The sequence below is a fragment of the Gossypium hirsutum genome, chromosome A07 (genome assembly GCF_007990345.1).
Source record: "Gossypium hirsutum isolate 1008001.06 chromosome A07, Gossypium_hirsutum_v2.1, whole genome shotgun sequence".
Classification (NCBI taxonomy): Eukaryota; Viridiplantae; Streptophyta; class Magnoliopsida; order Malvales; family Malvaceae; genus Gossypium; species Gossypium hirsutum.
The window spans coordinates 41,975,886-42,000,680 of NC_053430.1; the positions used below are offsets into that span (position 1 = coordinate 41,975,886).

At 39.4% G+C, this 24,795-nt stretch overlaps 1 non-coding gene across 1 annotated transcript; it reads left to right on the forward strand.

Moving 5' to 3' along the window:
- Nucleotides 1-5,940: 5,940 nt before the first annotated feature.
- On the forward strand, nucleotides 5,941-6,047 carry LOC121204186 (small nucleolar RNA R71). The gene has a single exon (XR_005899115.1). It is a non-coding gene; the product is annotated as a small nucleolar RNA R71 (small nucleolar RNA).
- The last annotated feature ends 18,748 nt before the right edge of the window (nucleotides 6,048-24,795 follow it).

The window sequence follows — 24,795 nt, forward strand, 5'->3', positions numbered from 1 at the left end:
ACCTGTCCAGAATAAATCAACCAAGTTAAAGGAACCAAAGGAATAAAATTTATCCCAATTTAATTAATTAAATAAAATTTATCCAAATTAATTAATTAATTTAAAAACCCAAATTATTAATGAAATATTTTAAAATGAATTATAAAATATAATTTTATATTTTATTATTTAATTTAATCATGCATGACCCGCTTTATGTCATAAAAAATATAAAATAAGTAATTTATTACATGAAAACTATATAATAAAGCATAAAATCACATTTTAATAATTTCTATGTCCTAATTTCATATTTTCATATATTTCATTAATTTATTAAACAATTACTTAGTTTTAACAACATTTTTAAGTAAAAAGGTGATAAATTACATAGGAAAAATCCTATATATTTTTCCGTTTATACAACCCCAAACTTAAATCATTGCTCGTCCCAAGTAATGTTCATGCACAGCAAAAGGTCTTGCTGAGGCAAAAGTGCTTGTATAAATTCGGCACAATGGGGTAAGTGAGCCGTTTTCTGATCACTCTTCCTCTCCTTTTATTTTTCTTTTTCTCTCCATTTGTTATACTTTTCTTCTTCTGTTCCCCATAGCCAAATCCTTTAGCCACCTTACTCTATACCACTTTCCTTCCATTATTTTTAAAACTATAGCCGATTGCCTCAAATCCCGAAATCCCGAAAACTTGATTCCTCTTATACCGATTTCCCTAGCCAATTATCTTAATTTTTCTCATCATCTTTGGCCAATTCTCTTATCCTCTAAACCCCAAGTTTCTATTGACAATACCACAGTAAAACCCTCATATTTTATCTGTCCTACACTATTGCAAAAAAAAGCCGAAAATCTCACACTATCCTAGGGACATAGCCGAATACTGAGATCACTGAAGGCTCGACTTTTGTTATCGTTTGAGGGCTTAGAGCTACATCAGAATCAAGTAGGAACTAAGGGGGGCATTGACTGAAAGAATCGGTGGTAAGTCTTTCCAACTTAGTCTATCTTTCGTATTTTAAGAAAAGTCGGAATCCCTAAAAGTTAAGAAGGTTGTCGATTTGGACTTGTAGCCCTAACGGGGCTGTGATAACAGTATTTTTTTGTAATAGTGTGATTAAGAGGCTGTTGATCAAGGGCTTGGACAAGTGGAGCGAACGGATCTGGATCGAGACACTACTTTCGGCAAAGGTAGGAACGTTAAGGCCTAAGGTGTTATTGGCTGAATTTGGTAAGGAGTTAATATGTAGTTTGTTTCGGTAGTTAGATTAACGTGGTAGTAGTATAATTGTAGGCAGTTCGTGCGTGGATCTCGTCAACGAATCATCATAAGACAGGTGTGTAACTGACACCCTCTCATAGACTAGATTGGCAAAAGCCGAAAAGCCGAAATGCCGAAAAGTCGGTATTTTAGGAATTTGCGAGTGTGTGAATGCTCGCAAGATAGTTGGGTTTGTATATTTGGTAATCTAAAGTAACAAACTGCAGTACGCACGATTTCGTACATTTTGATAATTTAGGCTTAATAGGCCAAAAATCGGGTCCATGGGCTAACGGGCCCAATTCGGTAAGTATGCGCGGTAGGTGTTCTGATGGTACATAAATGGTTAGGATATGCATGAAAACCCTAAAAGTAGCTAAATTACTATAAAACCCTTATGAATGGAAAATTACCATGATACCTCTGGGCGTAAATGACCTATATGCCCCTAGGGTTAATTTTTCTGAAAAGCATGTTGATTTAAATCTATATGTTGTATGCCATGAATGAATCTTTGTTGTATGGGGACATGGGTTATATTTTGGAGGAAGCGTCCTGGTGGCTATGCCACAATTATCTGATCTGGTGGCTCTGCCACATATTTCTGTTCTGGTGGCTCTGCCATGATTATCTGTATCTGGTGACTCTGTCACATTATCTGTTCTGGCAGCCATGCTGCATATTTCTGAGGCGTGTAGCAGTTGGGTGGGTCGAGTAGTCTCCCCACATGGTGAAAGGTTGGTAAGGGGGTGCATGTAGTTGGTTATGGGTTGGGTTTTGCATATACATGAAATATCTGATCTGATCTGTTATGGGCCTATGAGCTTAATTCTGTATTCTGTTCTGGGCTAAGGCCGATTTATTCTGTTTCTGTGGGTTGAGCTGATATGGGCTATGGTTGGGTTAATTTTACACACTGATTTTTCCCAAACTCATCCCCTATTTTCATCCATGCAGGTAATCCCCAACCATAGTGGGCTTGGAGCTGCGAGGGATTCGAAGTGGCACTCGTTCTGCAATATGGTTTTCTTCTGGTGAATTGGACTTCATTTTTCATTTACTTTGATGATTTGGTTTTACTACGTAATAAGGCCACTTTATTATTTTGGTTTTTACTACGTAATAAGGCCACTTTATTATTTTTCTTTGGGTTTTTTATTTATATCTTATTATGATGAACTTAATTTATAGTAACTATCAAAATGGGCTAGATCTAGGGTTCGTTTTCAAAAACATAAATTGATTTCAAAGTAACACGATTACAAACAAGGCTTCTGCTATGGTAACGTTTTTCAAATTTAAATATGTTTTGTTTTAAAATGAACATAATTACAATGGTAACGTAAAAATATACGCGATGTTAGAGTGTGGCAATGGCGGTGTGCATGTCTAGGATTGGATCCAAAAGAGCTTCGTACTTAAGCAGTCCGATGGACTCACCTCCTCTTTTCCGGTTTCCTACCTGGTGCACAGCTTCCATTCACTTTAACCCTTAATGAATTACTCCTTTGAACATCAAGTACGATTTTTGGACTAAGAATGGAAAAATGTTTTAACGCTTTGATGTGGCACGTCGGATCCGGTCATAATGTCTAGGCCGGGTTTGGGGTGTTACAATAATCACTTGCATCCCACATCAACTCACAAGGTGAGTTCCAATCAAGTGTAACGATTATTGGGGTTGAGATTAACCGTTTTTTCAGATCTTTAAAACTTCCAAACATGCTTTGTTGAAATCAAACACTGTATCTTTCTCTAACAACAAACACAATGGTTTAGATATTTTTGGGAAATCTTTTATAAACCTTCGGTGAAAACCAACATGGCTTAAGAAACTTCTGACTCTTTTCATATTCATTGGGGCCGGTAATCTTTCAATTACATCCACCTTTCCTTTATCAACTTTAATTCTTCTCTTTCAGATTTTATGCCCTAAGACAATCCCTTCCTTAACCATAAAATGGCATTTTTCCCAGATAAGGAAAAGATTCGTCTCTTCGCATCTCTTCAGTACCTTAGCCAAATTACTCAAACAAATATCATAAATGTTACCAAAAACAAAAAAAAAATCATCCATGAAAACCCATATTAGTGAATATTGCCATCATGCATCGTTGAAATGTTGTAGGTGCATTGCATAAACCAAAAGGCATTCGCCTAAAAGCAAACGTACCATATGGACAAGTAAAGGTTGTTTTATGTTGGTCCTCTGGGGCTACAACTATTTGGTTATATCCTGAACAACCATCTAAAAAATAATGGAATTCATTACTTGCCAGTCGATCTAACATCTAATCCATAAAAGGCAACGGAAAATGGCCCTTACGAGTGGCTTTGTTCAATTTTTTGTAATCAATACAGATTCTCCAACCGGTAACAGTTCGCATTGGAATTAACTTGTTATGCTTATTTTCAACAATTGTGATTCCACCTTTCTTCGACACACACTGTACCGGACTTACCCACGAACTATTTGAAATAGAATAGATGATTCCTGCATCTAACTATTGGATCACTTCCTTTCTCACAACTTCTTTCATAATAGGATTGAGCTTCCTTTACCCATCAATTCGAGCTCTTTCACCTTCTTCGAAAATAATTTTATGCATGCAAAAAGAAGGGCTTATACCTCGAATATCACCTATGGTCCAACCAATTGCTTTCTTAAATATCTTTAGAATAGCAATTAGTTGTTCCTCTTGATCTTTCGTCAGTTCTGCTGATATAATTACAGGCAAGGTAGAACAGCCACCTAAATAAAAGTATTTCAAATGGGAAGGAAGTACCTTTAGTTCGAGTTTAGGTGGCTCTTCGATTGACAACTCGGTTGTACAAATTCTCTGACTTTCAACTCCAATGGTTCAAACCGTGTGGATTGAATAAAATTTCTCGGATTAGCTTTCATCAAAGCCATGTTTTCTTCACATTCTTAATCCTCCAAAGGGTCAAGATCTAAGGCTTTCTCCAATAAATCTTCTTCAAAATTGCTTTCCATAGAAACCAAGGTTTCTATCTCTTCCATAACTAAACACTCTTCAGCCAGATCGAGAAATTTCAACGCTTTAATAATGTTAAAGGTTACCTGATCGTCTTGAACTCGCATTGTGAGTTCACCTTTCTGGACATCAATTAACGTTCTTATCGTGGCTAAGAAAGGTCTCCCAAGGATGATCGGTACTTCTTTATCTGATTCAAAGTCTACGACAATAAAATTAGCAGGAAAATAAATTTATCGACTCTTACCAAAACATCCTCGATCTTTCCCTTGGGATATGCTAAAGATCAATCTGCTAGCTAAAGTGTCACAGTTGTAGGTCTTACTTCACTTATCCCTAACATCTTGGAAATAGACTTAGACATTAAGTTGATACTTGCTCCTAAATCACACAAGGCTTTACCATAGTAAGATTCACCAATGTTACAGGGTATAGTAAAGCTTCTTGGGTCTTTCAATTTTAGTGGCAGTTTGTTCTGCAGGAGCACTCTGCACTCCTTTTTCAAGGCAACAGTCTCATACTCACTCAATCGTTTCTTCTTGGACAGTATATCCTTCATAAACTTCACATAATTCGGCATTTGTTCTAAAGCCTCAACCAACGGAATATTGATGTGTAACTGCTTTAGAACATCCAAAAAGTTCTTGAATTGCACCTCATGTTTCTGCTTGTGTTGCTGCAATCTTTGCGAATATGGAGGTGATGGAACTTTTGGTTGAACTGAACAACTCTTCTGAGTAGGTAAATCTGCATCCAATTTGAATTCAGAAAGTTAGGATATACCTTGTCAGTCTTTGCAGATTCTGATTTCTTTGGTATAGAAATTACAATAGCTAGTTGATTCTTCTCAACGGGCTTATCTTTGAAATCAATCAATCGGGGTTCCAGAATTTTGCCACTTTTCAATTCCATTTCCTTGATATGTTCTTTACCCAAATTTCTTGCATTCTCAGTATTGCTCGGCAAGGTTCCTTGCAGTCTATTACGAAGCTCTGTAGCTAACTGACCCATTTGGTTTTCCAAATTTTTCAATGTTGCTGCTTGGCTTTGGATCAAAGCATCATTCTTTGCCATGTATGCTTTCAACAAGTTCTCTAAACTGTTTGATGTCTCAGCTTGAGGTGGTTTTGGAGCTTTCTGATTAAACCCTTGAAATTGGTTGGGTCTGTTCTACAAGAAGTTTTTATTCGGTCCATTTCCTTGGTTGCTCCAAGAAAAATTAGGATGATTACGCCATGAAGGATTATAGAAGTTGGACTGGGGTCCTTGGCCACTCCTATTTTTATGTTGGTTCTCCACATAGTATACTGACTCAGGATTTGATGGAAAATTCTCAAAAGAATGACCTTCCCCATAGTACATACAGGAAACTACTTCAAACAGACTTGATGGCTGAGCTGCAAAATTATTAGTACTATTAACGGTAAGCTATTTTCACATAGAGGAAATAGACGATACCTGAGTTGATAACGAAGTGAGGGCATCAACTTCATGAACTCCGGCTACACGTCTTCCTGAAGCTGTTCAATTTGTTGGCCGTTGATAGTTATTACTCACGATCCTCTCAATGATCTCATAAGCCTCATTATAAGACTTAGACAAAACTGCACCATTTGCAAAAACATCTACCATCAATCTTGTATGTGCATTGAGACCATTATAGAATGTATCCAACTAGATACAATGAGGAATCCCATGATGAGGACACTTACGAAGTAACTCCTTCAATTGCTCCCAAGCCTCATACAAAGACTCGTCATCCAATTGTTGGAAAGTAGTGACCTCATTCATTAACTTAGCGTTTTTTCTCGGCAAGAAATATTTAACCAAAACTCTCTCTGCTAATTCTTGCCATTTAGATATAGAACTTGGTGGCAATGAATTGAGCCATGCTTATGCTCAATCTCGCAATGAGAACTGAAACAACTTCAACCTCAGTGCGTCTTCAGTCACACCGGCAATCTTGAATGAATCACTCACCTCCATAAACAATCGAAGGTGGAGATGGGGATCTTCTATGGGCATACCACTAAATTGGCCCACTATTTGACGCATTTAAAACATCACTAGTTTCAATTAAAATTGGGTTGCCTCAATAACTGCCCTTTTAATTCCTGGATTTAACTCACTAAAAAGTGGCATAGTGTAACACCCCGAACCCGAGACCGTCGCCGGAATCGAACACGAGGTGTTAACAGACTTCAAACCACTTATTGACATTTCTCAGACAAGCTGTCAATCTGCGTACTAGTCGCTTTAAAAATCATATATTGAGTTCTGAAACTCGAAATCCAGTTCTGTAAATTTTCCCTAGAACTAGACTCATATACCTATATGGTAGAATTTTTGTAGAATTTTTGGTCTGACCAATTAGTACAGTTTATTAGTCAAAGTCTCCCATGTTACAGGGATCGACTACACTGACCCTTGCGCATTACGAATTGGATATCTCCCTGCACAGAGCTTCAATACTGATGTCGTTTGTTTCTATAGAAACTAGACTCAGAGAGGAATCTGTACATATATGGCATGACTCCTAATTATCTCTGGTTAATTTATAATTAATTTCCAAAGTCGGAACAGGGAATCCAGAAACCGTTCTGGCCCTGTCTCACGAGAACCTGAATATCTCTTAACATACTGTCCATATGATCTTTTCGTTACTTCTATATGAAAATAGACTCATCGAGCTTCGATTACATAATTTATTCATCAATTAATTCCACTCCTACTATTTTTAGTGATTTTTCAATCTCACGTCACTGCTGCTGCCAGCATCTGTTACGAAAGCAACTATGCCCATTTCGTGATTTCTCCTTGATCTAACTAGTAATTCATCATACATATCACAAATTATGATCATGACTAGCCATGCCAAAGGCTAATCATTGTCAAACATCCCCCTACTACACTATTGCCATATCATGAATTTTAACACCAAAATAATCAACCATGACATATGGCATAAAAAGAAAAGTCGAATTACCAAGGCTTACGACCTAGCGTTATAAAACCAAACCCAACCGACATTTATGCCATTTTCGCATGGCTAAAAGTTTACATACCAAAGTTCAAACACAACATAATAGCCTATACATGCCGAAATGTTCTCCTAAGCCGACTAAGAAGAAAGTACCAAAACTTGCTAGCCGGTGTGATGACTTCGATGACGGCCCGACCACGCAAAAAGAGACGAGTCCAAGAAACCTAGAATAGGTGACAAGGAAACACCAAGTGAGTATATAACTCAGTAAGTCATAAGCAATGCACTACCATCCATTAATAACATTATCACAAGAGGAAACAAAATGGAACGAGGCTAGTTACTCCATCCATACCGAACCATGCCATAGTTCCTCAGACCTATCGGTTCAATCTCATACCAAATCATGCATTCACATTCCATATACTAATCAATAGGATATTTGAGGCATTTTCATACATCATTTTATTTTCGTTACAATCATACAACTAAACGGCCTTTCACCTATTCCACGATAAATCTTATGTACGTGACTTCAAGTATATTTGTCACATAGGTTCAAACTTACCAAGCTCAACTCCAAATATAAACATAGCGCCTATTAGCCATGAACTCAAGGTACTTACCCGATCCACTGTCCGTGATCAACTCAATAATGTCGCACACTTAGTGTCCATAGTGATTCAAAAATATATATTAAGTCCGCACACTCAGTGCTATATAATCAACTCACACACTTAGTGCTATATAATCAAACTCGCACACTTAGTGCTGTACAATTTAAACCCGCACACTTAGAGCCAATCTCATGATCATAAAAGTTTATACCCGCACACTTAGTGCCGAGATCAACAACTCAATACATCTCACCTCTTTTCTTCTCATTCAACACTTTCATCACCACATACATACATGTATATATATATATTTATCATTCCATTCAGCATCATTACATAGACGTTATGACCATTTAAATTAATACAAACTATATGCTTAATGACTTACCTTGTGTTGGGTAAGATGGTTCCAACTCGGTTACTCGATGATCTTTTCTTTGCCCTTGCTTGCCTCTCCACCTTTAGCTTCTTGAGCTAAATCGATAAATTAACTAGTTTAACCATCTTGCTAAACATTCATACTTCAATTACACATGCATATGTATGTTTGTATATTCGGCAATGACAATGGTAATTTAGCAAACCTTAATTTAACTTATAATTGTTCATAACACATTTAAAGCATCCACTCCATTCCATCATTTTAAAGCACATACATTACTCAATATTATCCAAGTTCACATTCGGCATTTTCACAAATACACATGCCGATTTCATTCACTCATCTCTAATGTTAATTAAGAAATGCCGAATGTCACCAACTAAATGGCATACACACACTCACATGCATAAAAGTCATCCACACCTCCTATAGCTCATTCGGCATTCACAAAATCATACCATTAGAATTCATGTACAATACCGAACCTTTAGACATTCAAACATCTACCCTATTCTTTTCAAATCATCTAAATGGCAACACTCACATTCTAGCATTTAAATACAAAACATTTATTCAAGTAACTAAGCAAGTCCAAGTTCGGCTATTACACATATAAATACTATCAAATTAAATTTTTAACTAGATCAAACATCTCTCATCAACATTTATTCATTAAAACATAAAGAAAATAATCAAATCTCTTCATTAACCACCATGGCCGAATGCTCCATTCACCACCCAAATCCAAATTTTTAACATGGGCAAAGTAAGGAACTTAGTAACTAACTTAAAATAAGCTAAAATTTCAAAATCTAACATGAATTACTAACCTTGTTTTAAGCTTAAGATGGCCGAATGCTATATCCCTTTTCTTCTTTAAAGTTCGGCTACTAAGGGAGAAGATGAAACCAACATTTTATCTTTCTTTTGTTTTTCTATTATCCTTTCTTTTTCTTTTCTTTAGCTCACGGCCATGGGGGGGGGAAACAACCACACATTTTTTGTTTTTATTTCTTTATTACCCATACTCCCTATTTTATTTTTTTCTAACATACCTCACTAAGCCAACATGTTCCCAACATGTTTCCACTCATAGCATGGCCGGCCACTAGCTCAAATTTTGGGTAATTTGACATGCAAACCCATCATTTTCATAACATGCATTAATAGGCCACTTCACATTTGCCTAGCACATTTCTAAATTTTCTCACATAAGTCCTATTTAATAAAATTCACTTACAATTAACAAAATTCAAACATGAAATTTTCACACATGCATATATACATATAATAAACATCAAATATGATGGCTAATTATTAGTATGACTCGGTTTTGTGGTCCCGAAACCACTCCCCGACTAGGGTCAATTTTGGGCTGTCACAACTCTCCCCCACTCAAGAAATTTTCGTCCCCGAAAATCTTACCGGTAAATAGGTTTGGGTATCGTTCTTTCATCGAGCTCTCGGTTTCCCAAGTAGCTTCCTCGATCCCGTGTTGCAGCCATAACACCTTTACTAACGGAACCCTTTTGTTTCGCAACTCCTTCACTTCACGAGCTAGGATACGCATCGGCTCTTCTTCATAACTCATATCGACTTGAATTTCAACCTCCGACGGACTAATTATGTGCGAAGGATCAGATCTATAGCGTCGAAGCATCGAAACATGAAAGACGTCGTGAATCTTTTCAAGTTCAGGAGGTAAAATCAATCGATACGCAACTGGACCGACTCATTCGGATATTTCGTATGGCCCAATGAATCTCGGACTCAACTTGCCCTTTCGGCCAAATCTGAGTACTTTTTTCCAAGGCGAAACTTTAAGAAATACTTTATCTCCCACCTGATATTCAATGTATTTTCGTTTCAAATCCGCATACGATTTCTGACGATCTGTGGCTGCCTTTAGACTTTCACGGATTACCCTTACTTTCTGTTCGGCATCTTTAATCAAATCGACTTCGAAAATTTTACTTTTACCGAGCTCGGTCCAAAACAATGGTGTACGGCATTTACGACCGTACAAAGCCTCGTAAGGTGCCATCTTAATACTTGATTGAAAACTATTGTTGTAAGCGAATTCAATCAAAGGTAAATACCGTTCCCATGAACCACTAAACTCAAGGATGCAGCATCTCAGCATATCCTCGAGTATCTGAATTATCCGCTCGGATTGACCATCGGTTTGGGGATGAAAAGCGGTGCTAAAATGCAGCTTGGTACCCAAGGCTTCTTGCAATTTCTTCCAAAATCGTGAGGTGAATCTCGGATCTCTATCCGACACGATAGAAATAGGTACCCCGTGTAATCTCACAATCTGAGAAACATACAATTCGGCTAATTTATCCAATGAAAAATCCGTACGCACGGGGATAAAGTGAGCCGACTTAGTCAGTCTATCAACAACAACCCAAATCATATCCTTCTTACTTGCTGACAATGGCAGTCCGGACACAAAGTCCATTGTGACTCGATCCCATTTCCACTCGGGTATCATGATCGGCTGAAGTAATCCTGAAGGCACTTGATGTTCTGCTTTCACTTGTTGACATATTAAACATCTCGAAACAAAGTCGGAGATGTCCCGTTTCATACCATGCCACCAAAACCGACATTTCAAATCATTGTACATTTTCGTACTCCCCGGGTGAATTTACATTCGGCTACAATGGGCTTCGTTCAGAATCATCGAAATGAGTTCCGAATTCCTTGGAACACACAAAGGACTTCTGAATCTCAAACAATCGTCATCATCAATTTGAAATTCGGATTCCATATTCGGAACACATTCAGCCCGTTTTGCAACCAATTCATCGTCGACTTTCTGAGCTTCACGAATTTGATGAATCAATAATGGTTTGGCCTTTAATTCAGCTACTAACACATTGTCGGGTAGAATAAACAAGTGCACATTCATCGCTCGTAAAGCAAACAACGATTTTCGGCTTAAGGCGTCCGCAACCACATTAGCCTTTCCCGGGTGGTAATCAATGATGTAACACCCCGAACCCGAGACCGACACCGGAGTCGAACACGAGGTGTTCACAGACTTTAAACCCCTTATAAAAAAATTCCCAGACACTGCCAATCTGCGTACTAGTCGCTTTAAAAATCATATCTTGAGTTTCACAACTCGAAAATCAGTTTCGTGATTTTTCCCTGAAACTAGACTCATATGCCCATCTACATATTTTTTTCTAGAATTTTTGGTCGGGCCAATTAGTACAGTTTATTAGTCAAAGTCTCCCATGTACAGGGATCGACTACCCTGACCTTTGCGCATTACAACTTGGATATCTCCTTGTACAGGGCTCCAATACTGATGCCGTTTGTTTCTATAGAAACTAGACTCAGATAGGAATCTATACATATATGGTATGACTCCTAATTATCTCTGGTTAATTTATAGTGAATTTCCAAAGTCAAAACAGGGAATCCAGACACCGTTCTGGCCCTGTCTCACGAGAACCTGAATATCACTTAACATACTGTCCGTATGATTGTTTCGTTACTTTCCTATGAAAGTAGATTCATCAAGGTTTGTTTACATAATTTATTCACTATATAATTCCCTTCCTACTATTTTTAGTGATTTTCCAAATCTACATCACTGCTGCTGTCAGCATCTGCCTTTAAGGTAGACTTTACCTATTTCATGGTTTCCATGATTCAACTAGCCCTTTTTGCATAAATAGCACAATTTATGATAGTGGTTAACCATTCCCATGGCTAATCCTTGTCAAGCATATCCACACCGAATGATTATAACATTATACTCAAACACATATAAGCCATTTTCGCATGGCTATCCAAAATTATACAAGTCCAAAGGGTCCACGACCCACAACAAATGGGTAGTCCTATACATGCCATTTCGAAGTTCAACCAAAATTGTACCAAAAGGGGGCTTTGATAGTGTGGGCGACTTTGACCTCAAGATCCCGAGTCCAATAGCTGGAGAACCCAAATCTATAAAACAGAGGAGCAATGAAACGGAGTAAGCAATTTATGCTTAGTAAGTTTTGAGCAATGAATTCCAGCACAACAAAAGTATAGCATTCATATAGCTAAACGGATAGTTTCATATGCACAAATTTACGATATCGTACTTGCTTCACATTATCAACCCCTATGTACATACACAAAAGATCAACTCAGCCAAAGGCCGGTAGCTCGTTTATCAACTGAGCGAATACTTATTTGTAAGGGCTCAACTAAATTCAAGCACATACGAAACATACCTCAATGTTGGGATGTTTCGAGAGTATTAACTGGAATTTTACAGCAAGTTCATTCATTCCCAAATCATGTACCTTCGGAATTTAACCGGATATAGCTCCTCGTTCAAATGCCTTCGGACATAGCCCGGTTATAGTAATCCGCACAAATGCCTTCGGGACTTAACCCGGATTTAGTAACTCGCACAAATGCCTTCGGGCTTAGCCCGGAATTAGTATCTCGCACAAATGCCTTCGGGCTTAGCCCGGAATTAGTATCTCGCACAAATGCCTTCGGGCTTAGCCCGGAATTAGTATCTCGCACAAATGCCTTCGGATCTTAGTCCGGATATTGTCACTTAGCACAAGCCTTCGGGACTTAGCCCGGACATCATTCAAATAACCATGCACATTTAACAATAAATCATGGCCCATTCGTATTTCATTTTCGTTAGCAAAACTCAAACACAAGACATTTATCATTCTTGCAAATTCGGCTCAATAGCCACACAAAGAGCATGATTTTAATTTGCTTAAAACATGATCTAATCACATCATAATTTAAGCTCTCTTACTCAAGAACTTACCTCGGATGTCGTCGAACGATTCCGATGGCTATTCGACCACTTTTTCCTTCCCTTTATCGGATTTATTTCCCCTTTGCTCTTGAGCTTAATTAAACAAATAAATTGATTTAATCATTTGAGCATCGAAAAGAGGAACATAAGGCACTTAGCCCATATTTATACATTAGACTTTAAAGTCACATACATGTGAAATCATGCATCAACTCAACATATTAACCCACACTCCCCTTTAGCCGATTGTCCTTACCTAGATATAGGCATCAATATGTTTGCCTCTAACCGAATTCATGCAACGCCAATCCATCTCATGTGGCCGAATATGCATGTCTACTTTGAGGCCAAATTATATTCTTAGTACCACATATAAATGACATACATTTTACTAACTAATGCATTACATATTATAACTCAATATGTATCCATCATTTAGTCCATAACTAAACCACCACCATATATAAACATATACTTTGGGGTGATATATATATGTTTCATACCAATACATCATGTGCATATATATATATACAAGAGCCGAATCACAAGGCTAATTATAGCCATCTCATATATTTTCATCCCATACCCGAATGCACAAGTACATTATAATAGCTTCCAACTTAATTCATCATAAATTTCCCCCTTTTTTTCTTCATGGCCGAATGCTCCTTCTACTTTCACAAAGCATGAATTTCATCATCCAACTTACAAGCTTACAATCTCATGAAGTTTAACCTCATGGTGCCTATCAAACTCTCACTCATTAGCTTCTATCATAAACCTCCAACAACACCAAATAAACATATACTTTGGGGGTCTATGGTAGAACCAAGAAAGGAACTCATAGATATCAAGATGTGAGCAACTACCATTATTCATCTAAGTTTAGCATGAAACACAATCATCACCCTTATTAATCTTTTATAGCCGAAAACCATACTCACCCCCAAAATCGAAATTTCAACATGGTTTACAAAAATCACTTGATAACTCACTTAATATCAACTAAAATTTCAAAAGCTAGTACAAACTTCCTTACCTTAATAGTGACCTAAGATGACCGATTGCTTCACTCCCTTCTTCTTCCTTTCAATTCGGCCAAGAAGAACCAAAAAACACAACTTGTTTTTCTTTCTTCCTTAGAACATTCGGCCAAGGGGAAATGAAGAAAGATGGACACTTTTTTTTTTCCTTCTTACTTTCACGGCAATGGGGAGGGGAAGAAACAATTACACACATCCTTTCCTTTTTCCATTTCTTTATTCCCCATACTTCTTATTATATTTTATCCTACATACCTCACTAGGCCAACATGTTCCCAACATGTTTCCACCCATAGCATGGCCGGCCACTACTTATTAGGGGGGAATTTGACATGCAAGTCCCCCCTTTTTTTCCACATGCACTAATAGGTCCTTACGCATTGACCTATCACATTTTAAAATTTTCTCACATAAGTCCTATTGACTTAATTCACATGCAATCGACTAAATCGAAGCTTGAAATTTTCACACATTCATAGTTACATATTCTAGACAATAAATATCACATTCAAACATTTCGGTGACTCGGTTTAACGGTCCCGAAACCACTTCCCGACTAGGGTCAATTTTGGGCTGTCACAACTCTCCCCCACTTAAGAAATTTTCGTCCCCGAAAATCTTACCGGTAAATAGGTTTGGGTATCGTTCTTTCATCGAGCTCTCGGTTTCCCAAGTAGCTTCCTCGATCCCGTGTTTGAGCCATAACACCTTCACTAACGGAACCCTTTTGTTCCTCAACTCCTTTACTTCACGAGCTAGGATACGCATCGGTTCTTCTTCATAACTCATATCGGCTTGAATTTCAACCTCTGATGGGCTAATTATGTACGATGGATCAGATCGATAGCGTCGAAGCATCGAAACATGAAAGACGTCGTGAATCTTTTCAAGCTCAGGGGGCAAAATCAATCTATATGCAACCAGACCAACTCGTTGGAGATTTCGTACGGCCCAATGAATCTCGGGTTCAACTTGCCCTTACGGCCAAACCTGAGTACCTTTTTCCAAGGCGAAACTTTAAGGAACACTTTATCTCCCACCTGATATTCAATGTCCTTTCGTTTCAAATCCGCATACGATTTTTGACGATCTGTGGCTGCTTTCAGACTTTCACGGATTACCTTTACTTTCTGTTCGGCATCCTTAATCAAATCAACTCCGAAAATTTTACTTTCACCGAGCTCGGTCCAAAACAATGGTGTACGGCATTTACGACCGTACAAAGCCTCGTAAGGTGCCATCTTAATACTTGATTGAAAACTATTGTTGTAAGCGAATTCAATCAAAGGTAAATACCGTTCCCATGAACTACTGAACTCGAGGATGCAACATCTCAACATATCCTCAAGTATCTGAATTATCCGCTCGGATTGACCATCGGTTTGGGGGTGAAAAGCAGTGCTTAAATGCAGCTTGGTACCCAAAGCTTCTTGCAATTTCCTCCAAAATCGCGAGGTGAATCTCGGATCTCTATCCGACACGGTAGAAATAGGTACCTCGTGTAATCTCACAATCTGAGAAACATACAATTTGGCTAGTTTATCCAATGAAAAATCCGTACGCACGGGGATAAGGTGAGCCGACTTAGTCAGTCTATCAACAACAACCCAAATCGCATCCTTCTTACTTGTTGACCATGGCAGTCCGGACACAGAGTCCATTGTGACTCGATCCCATTTCCACTCGGGTATCATGATCGGCTGAAGTAATCCTGAAGGCACTTGATGTTCCGCTTTCACTTGTTGACATATTAAACATCTCGAAACAAAGTCGGAGATGTCTCGTTTCATACCATGCCACCTAAAACCAACGTTTCAAATCGTTGTACATTTTCGTACTCCCCGGGTGAATTGACATTCGGCTACAATGGGCTTCGTTCAGAATCATCGAAATGAGTTCCGAATTCCTTGGAACACACAAACGACTTCTGAACCTCAAACAATCATCATCATCAATTTGAAACTCCGATTCCTTGTTCGGAGCACACTCAGCCCGTTTTGCATCCAATTCATCATCAACTTTCTGGGCTTCACGAATTTGATGAATCAATAATGGTGTGGCTTTTAATTCAGCTATTAACACATTGTCGGGTAGAACAGACAAGTGCACATTCATCGCTCGTAAAGCAAACAATGATTTCCGGCTTAAGGCGTCCGCAACCATATTAGCCTTTCCCGGGTGGTAATCAATGACAAGCTCGTAATCTTTCAACAGCTCAAGCCAACGTCTTTGTCGCAGATTTAAGTCTCTTTGAGTCATCAAATTTTTGAGACTTTTGTTATCCGAAAATACATGGCACTTCTCACCAAATAAGTAATGTCGCCATATTTTTAAAGCAAATACGATGGCAGCTAGTTCAAGATCATGGGTCGGATAATTTTTCTCATGTGGCTTTAATTGTCTCGACGCATAGGCCACCACTCGACCTTCTTGCATCAATATGCAACCCAACCCAAGTAGGGATGCGTCACTATGAATGACAAACTCTTTGCCTGATTCGGGTTGCACTAAAATTGGAGCTTCAGTCAAATAAGTTTTTAGTTGATCAAAACTTTTCTGACATTTCTCCCTTCCATTCGAACTTAACATCCTTTTGAAGTAGCTTCGTCATTGGTGTGGCTATCATCGAGAAACCTTTGACAAATCGTCGGTAATAACCGGCGAGTCCTAGGAATTTCCGAACTTCGGTAATATTTCTTGGAGGCTTCCAGTTAAGTATGGCTGCAATTTTGTTCGGGTCAACTCGAATACCCGATGCGGATACCACATGACCCAAGAAGCTAACCTCTCTTAACCAGAACTCACACTTACTGAACTTAGCATATAACTGCTTATCCCGCAAAATTTGCAACACCAGTCTCAGGTGCTCAGCATGTTCGGTCTCATCTCTTGAATAGACCAAGATGTCATCAATGAACACAACTACGAACCGATCCAAATATGGTCTGAAGATCCGATTCATCAAATCCATAAATACCGCAGGGCATTAGTGAGCCCAAACGGCATCACTAAGAACTCGTAGTGACCATATCTCGTCCTGAAGGCAGTTTTGGGTATGTCCGACTCTCGAATTCGCAACTGATAATAGCCCGATCTCAAATCTATTTTTGAGAACTCTGTGGCTCCCTTCAGTTGGTCGAACAAATCATCGATGCGCGGCAACGGATATTTGTTCTTTATCGTCACTTTATTCAGTTGACGATAGTCAATGCACAACCTCATGGTTCCGTCCTTCTTTTTCACGAACAATACTGGTGCACCCCAGGGTGAGAAACTTGGTCGAGCAAAACCTCTATCCGTCAATTCTTGCAACTGAGCTTTCAACTCTTTTAACTCGGTTGGTGCCATACGATACGGAGCTATAGAAATCGGCGTAGTCCCAGGTACAAGCTCAATACCAAACTCTACCTCCCGAACAGGTGGTAAACCCGGTAATCCTTCAGGAAAAACATCCGGGTATTCACAAACCACCGGCACAGATTCGGGTTTCTTGTCTAATTCTTTGTCATCCAGTACATACGCAAGGTATGCTTCGTACCCTTTTCTTACATATTTCTGGGCCAACATTGCTGATATTACAGCTGGCATCCCCTCCAAGTCCGTAGACTCAACTCGGATTACTTCGTTATTTGCGCACCTCGAATTTCTAGAGGACATTACTTACACACTTTGTCGACAAGCACGTAACGACCCAAGGGATTTGACACCCGAATTACGAACTCAGTAGACTCAATAGGTAAAGTCTTACTAGATGCTAAGGTTTCACATATGTAAGAATGAGTAGAACCGGGGTCAATCAAAGCAATTACATTAGTATCAAAGAGAGTAAAAGTACCAGTAATAACATCAGGCGAAGAAGCATCCTCGCGGGCACGTATAGCATAAGCTCTAGCAGGCGCACGAGCCTCGGATCTGGTCGTAGCATCTCTAGATCCTCTCTGACCACCACCAGCATTGCCCGTATTTCCAGATGGTCTACCTCGAGCAGTGGTAGCACCCGGTTTCCCACTCTGATTTTCATTCTGTTCAGACAACCTCGGGCAATCTTTAATGAAGTGGTCAACTGATCCGCACTTGTAACAGGAGCGGTCAGGGAATCTACAACTCCCCGAATGCCATTTACCGCAATATCGACATTTCGTTCTGTCTCGACGTTCATTCCCAACACTGGCGACCGAAGTGCCTCGTGTACCCACAGGGGGTCGATCACGATCTCGTCTAAAAAGGCCCGAAGTGCCTCTCGACCAGCCCACATCATCTCGAAATTTCTTCGATGCCTGTTGAAGAGACTTTCCCGAAGATCTTTTACGAAACTCTCCAGTTCCCTCATCAACTTTTTGTTTTTCTTTTCTAAGCTCTTCGGCCTTACAAGCTCGCTCGACAAGTACTACGAACTCTCGTATTTCAAGAACGCCAACGAACATTTTTATATCTTCATTCAGCCCATCCTCGAAGCGTTTACACATGATAGCCTCGGACGAAACACATTCCCGAGCGTATTTGCTAAGTCTAACAAACTTTCGCTCGTAATCAGTAACCGACATGGAACCTTGCTTAAGCTCAAGAAATTCCTTCCGTTTTTTATCAACAAATCTCTGACTGATATACTTTTTCCGAAACTCAGTTCGGAAAAACTCCCAAGTTACTTGCTTTCGGGGCACAACAGAAGTCAGAGTACTCCACCAATAGTAGGCAGAATCACGTAGCAAGGAGATAGTACACTTTAGGCATTCATCGGGTGTACAAGATAGCTCATCGAGTACCCAGATAGTGTTGTCCAACCAAAATTCAGCTTGCTCGGCATCGTCGCTATCCGCAGCCTTAATTTCAGTAGCCCCCATGTTTTCGGATTCTGTCAACTGGGGGCTTATTTGACCTTATTTGGTCAGTTACCGGAGGTATTGTAGGTGCGGGGGTGGTATTAGTCGGGAATGGAGGTTGTGGAACAGCCGTATTAGTTCGAATGTATTGGTTGAACCAATCATTCATCACGCTATAGAAAGCTTGTCTAGCTTCATCATTCGGGTTACTAGCATTAGGTTGAGAGTCCGCCGGCGCTGTCCCTTGTGCGGGAGCAGGCGCCACACTCTCAAGATCATCAGCTACCTCTCGGTCGGGATCGGGATCCATTACTATAAATTAACACATTTGCAAATGTCAGAAATCACCACACTATCCAATAATCACATAAAATGGCATGTATAGCTAGACCCAACGCATTACGGTAGTCCTAGAATCGACTAAACCGTAGCTCTGATACCAATCAAATGTAACACCCCGAACCCGAGACTGACACCGGAGTCGAACACGAGGTGTTAACAGACTTTAAACCCCTTATAAAAAAATTCCCAGACACTGCCAATCTGCGTACTAGTCGCTTTAAAAATCATATCTTGAGTTTCACAACTCGAAAATCAGTTTCGTGATTTTTCCCTGAAACTAGACTCATATGCCCATCTACATATTTTTTTCTAGAATTTTTGGTCGGGCCAATTAGTACAGTTTATTAGTCAAAGTCTCCCATGTTACAGGGATCGACTACCCTGACCTTTGCGCATTACAACTTGGATATCTCCTTGTACAGGGCTCCAATACTGATGCCGTTTGTTTCTATAGAAACTAGACTCAGAGAGGAATCTATACATATATGGTATGACTCCTAATTATCTCTGGTTAATTTATAGTGAATTTCCAAAGTCAAAACAGGGAATCCAGACACCGTTCTGGCCCTGTCTCACGAGAACCTGAATATCACTTAACATACTGTCCGTATGATTGTTTCGTTACTTTCCTATGAAAGTAGATTCATCAAGGTTTGTTTACATAATTTATTCACTATTTAATTCCCTTCCTACTATTTTTAGTGATTTTCCAAATCTACATCACTGCTGCTGTCAGCATCTGCCTTTAAGGTAGACTTTACCTATTTCATGGTTTCCATGATTCAACTAGCCCTTTTTGCATAAATAGCACAATTTATGATAGTGGTTAACCATTCCCATGGCTAATCCTTGTCAAGCATATCCACACCGAATGATTATAACATTATACTCAAACACATATAAGCCATTTTCGCATGGCTATCCAAAATTATACAAGACCAAAGGGTCCACGACCCACAACAAATGGGTAGTCCTATACATGCCATTTCGAAGTTCAACCAAAATTGTACCAAAAGGGGCTTTGATAGTGTGGGCGACTTTGACCTCAAGATCCCGAGTCCGATAGCTGGAGAACCCAAATCTATAAAACAGAGGAGCAATGAAACGGAGTAAGCAATTTATGCTTAGTAAGTTTTGAGCAATGAATTCCAGCACAACAAAAGTATAGCATTCATATAGCTAAACGGATAGTTTCATATGCAAAAATTTACGATATTGTACTTGCTTCACATTATCAACCCCTATGTACATACACAAAAGATCAACTCAGCCAAAGGCCGGTAGCTCGTTTATCAACTGAGCGAATACTTATTTGTAAGGGCTCAACTAAATTCAAGCACATACGAAACATACCTCAATGTTGGGATGTTTCGAGAGTATTAACTGGAATTTTACAGCAAGTTCATTCATTCCCAAATCACGTACCTTCGGAATTTAACCGGATATAGCTCCTCGTTCAAATGCCTTCGGACATAGCCCGGTTATAGTAATTCGCACAAATGCCTTCGGGACTTAACCCGGATTTAGTAACTCGCACAAATGCCTTCGGGCTTAGCCCGGAATTAGTATCTCGCACAAATGCCTTCGGGCTTAGCCCGGAATTAGTATCTCGCACAAATGCCTTCGGGCTTAGCCCGGAATTAGTATCTCGCACAAATGCCTTCGGATCTTAGTCCGGATATTGTCACTTAGCACAAGCCTTCGGGACTTAGCCCGGACATCATTCAAATAACCATGCACATTTAACAATAAATCATGGCCCATTCGTATTTCATTTTCGTTAGCAAAACTCAAACACAAGACATTTATCATTCTTGCAAATTCGGCTCAATAGCCACACAAAGAGCATGATTTTAATTTGCTTAAAACATGATCTAATCACATCATAATTTAAGCTCTCTTACTCAAGAACTTACCTCGGATGTCGTCGAACGATTCCGATGGCTATTCGACCACTTTTTCCTTCCCTTTATCGGATTTATTTCCCCTTTGCTCTTGAGCTTAATTAAACAAATAAATTGATTTAATCATTTGAGCATCGAAAAGAGGAACATAAGGCACTTAGCCCATATTTATACATTAGACTTTAAAGTCACATACATGTGAAATCATGCATCAACTCAACATATTAACCCACACTCCCCTTTAGCCGATTGTCCTTACCTAGATATAGGCATCAATATGTTTGCCTCTAACCGAATTCATGCAACGCCAATCCATCTCATGTGGCCGAATATACATGTCTACTTTGAGGCCAAATTATATTCTTAGTACCACATATAAATGACATACATTTTACTAACTAATGCATTACATATTATAACTCAATATGTATCCATCATTTAGTCCATAACTAAACCACCACCATATATAAACATATACTTTGGGGTGATATATATATGTTTCATACCAATACATCATGTGCATATATATATATACAAGAGCCGAATCACAAGGCTAATTATAGCCATCTCATATATTTTCATCCCATACCCGAATGCACAAGTACATTATAATAGCTTCCAACTTAATTCATCATAAATTTCCCCCTTTTTTTCTTCATGGCCGAATGCTCCTTCTACTTTCACAAAGCATGAATTTCATCATCCAACTTACAAGCTTACAATCTCATGAAGTTTAACCTCATGGTGCCTATCAAACTCTCACTCATTAGCTTCTATCATAAACCTCCAACAACACCAAATAAACATATACTTTGGGGGTCTATGGTAGAACCAAGAAAGGAACTCATAGATATCAAGATGTGAGCAACTACCATTATTCATCTAAGTTTAGCATGAAACACAATCATCACCCTTATTAATCTTTTATAGCCGAAAACCATACTCACCCCCAAAATCGAAATTTCAACATGGTTTACAAAAATCACTTGATAACTCACTCAATATCAACTAAAATTTCAAAAGCTAGTACAAACTTCCTTACCTTAATAGTGACCTAAGATGACCGATTGCTTCACTCTCTTCTTCTTCCTTTCAATTCGGCCAAGAAGAACCAAAAAACACAACTTGTTTTTCTTTCTTCCTTAGAACATTCGGCCAAGGGGAAATGAAGAAAGATGGACACTTTTTTTTTTCCTTCTTACTTTCACGGCAATGGGGAGGGGAAGAAACAATTACACACATCCTTTCCTTTTTCCATTTCTTTATTCCCCATACTTCTTATTATATTTTATCCTACATACCTCACTAGGCCAACATGTTCCCAACATGTTTCCACCCATAGCATGGCCGGCCACTACTTATTAGGGGGGAATTTGACATGCAAGTCCCCCCTTTTTTTCCACATGCACTAATAGGTCCTTACGCATTGACCTATCACATTTTAAAATTTTCTCACATAAGTCCTATTGACTTAATTCACATGCATTCGACTAAATCGAAGCTTGAAATTTTCACACATTCATAGTTACATATTCTAGACAATAAATATCACATTCAAACATTTCGGTGACTCGGTTTAACGGTCCCGAAACCACTTCCCGACTAGGGTAAATTTTGGACTGTCACAAATGACAAGCTCGTAATCTTTCAACAACTCAAGCCAACGTCTTTGTCGCAGATTTAAGTCTCTTTGAGTCATCAAATATTTGAGACTTTTGTGATCCGAAAATACATGGCACTTTTCGCCAAACAAGTAATGTCGCCATATTTTCAAAGCTAATACGATGGCGGCTAGTTCGAGATCATGGGTTGGATAATTTCTCTCGTGTGGCTTCAATTGTCTCGACGCATAGGCCACAACTCGGCCTTCTTGCATCAATACGCAACCCAACCCGAGTAGGGATGCGTCACTATAAATGACAAACTCTTTGCCTGATTCGGGTTGCACTAAAATTGGAGCTTCAGTCAAATGAGTTTTCAGTTGATCGAAGCTTTTCTGACATTTCTCCGTCCATTCGAACTTAGCATCCTTTTGAAGTAGCTTCGTCATTGGTGTGGCTATCATCGAGAAACCTTTTACAAATCGTCGGTAATAACCTGCGAGCCCCAGGAAGCTCCGAACTTCGGTAACATTTCTTGGAGGCTTCCAGTTAAGTATGGCTGAAATTTTGCTCGGGTCAACTCGAATACCCGTTGCGGATACCACATGACCCAAGAAGCTAACCTCTCTCAACCAGAATTCACACTTACTGAACTTCGCATATAACTGCTTATCCCGCAAAATTTGCATCACTAATCTCAGGTGTTCAGCATGTTCGGTCTCATCTCTTGAATAGACCAAGATGTCATCAATGAACACAACTACGAACCGATCCAAATATGGTCTGAAGATCCGATTCATCAAATCCATAAATACCGCAGGGGCATTAGTGAGCCCGAACGGCATCACTAAGAACTCGTAGTGACCGTACCTCGTTCTGAAAGCAGTTTTGGGTACGTCCGAATCTCGAATCCGCAACTGATAATAACCCGATCTCAAATCTATCTTTGAAAACACTGATGCTCCCTTTAATTGATCAAACAAATCATCAATACGCGGTAACGGATATTTATTCTTTATCGTCACTTTATTCAGTTGACGATAGTCAATGCACAACCTCATGGTTCCGTCCTTCTTTTTCACGAACAATATTGGTGCACCCCAAGGTGAGAAACTTGGTCGAGCGAAACCTCTATCCGTCAACTCTTGCAATTGAGCTTTCAATTCTTTTAACTCGGTTAGTGCCATACGATACGGAGCTATCGAAATTGGCGTAGTTCCAGGTACAAGCTCAATACAAAACTCTATCTCCCGAACAGGTGGCAAACCCGGTAACTCTTCAGGAAAAACATCCGGGTATTCACAAACCACCGACACAGATTCGGGTTTCTTTTCTAACTCTTTGTCATCAAGTACATACGCAAGGTATGCTTCGCACCCTTTTCTTACATATTTCTGGGCCAACATTGCTGATATTACAGCTGGCAACCCCCTTAAGTCCGTAGACTCAACTCGGATTATCTCGTTATTTGCGCACCTCAAATCAATAGTCTTGCTTTTGCAATTCACAACCGCATCATGCGCGGTCAACCAATCCAAACCAAGAATAACATCAAATTCGTGAAATGGCAAAAGCATCAAATCGGCCGGAAAACAGGATTCTCGGATTATTAGAGGGCATCTCTTACACACTTTATCAACAAGTACGCATTGACCCAAAGGGTTTGACACTCGAATTACGAACTCAGTAGACTCAACAGGTAGAGTCTTACTGGATGCTAAGGTTTCGCATACATATGAATGAGTAGAGCCAGGGTCAATCAATGCAATCACATTAGTATCAAAGAGAGTGAAGGTACCAGTGATGACGTCAGGAGAGGATGCCTCCTCTCGTGCGCGAATGGCATATGCTCTAGCAGGAGTACGGTTCTCGGCTCGAACAGCCGTATCAGAGGCCCCTCTCTGACTACCACCCCTACCTCCTAAAATTCTCGGTGGTCTACCTCTAGTTGTCACTCCACTAGGTCTTGCACCTTGAATCTTATTCTTCTCATCAAGCTCCGTGCAATCTCTAATGAAGTGGTCCTTCGAACCGCATCCGTAACAGGCCTTGTTAATA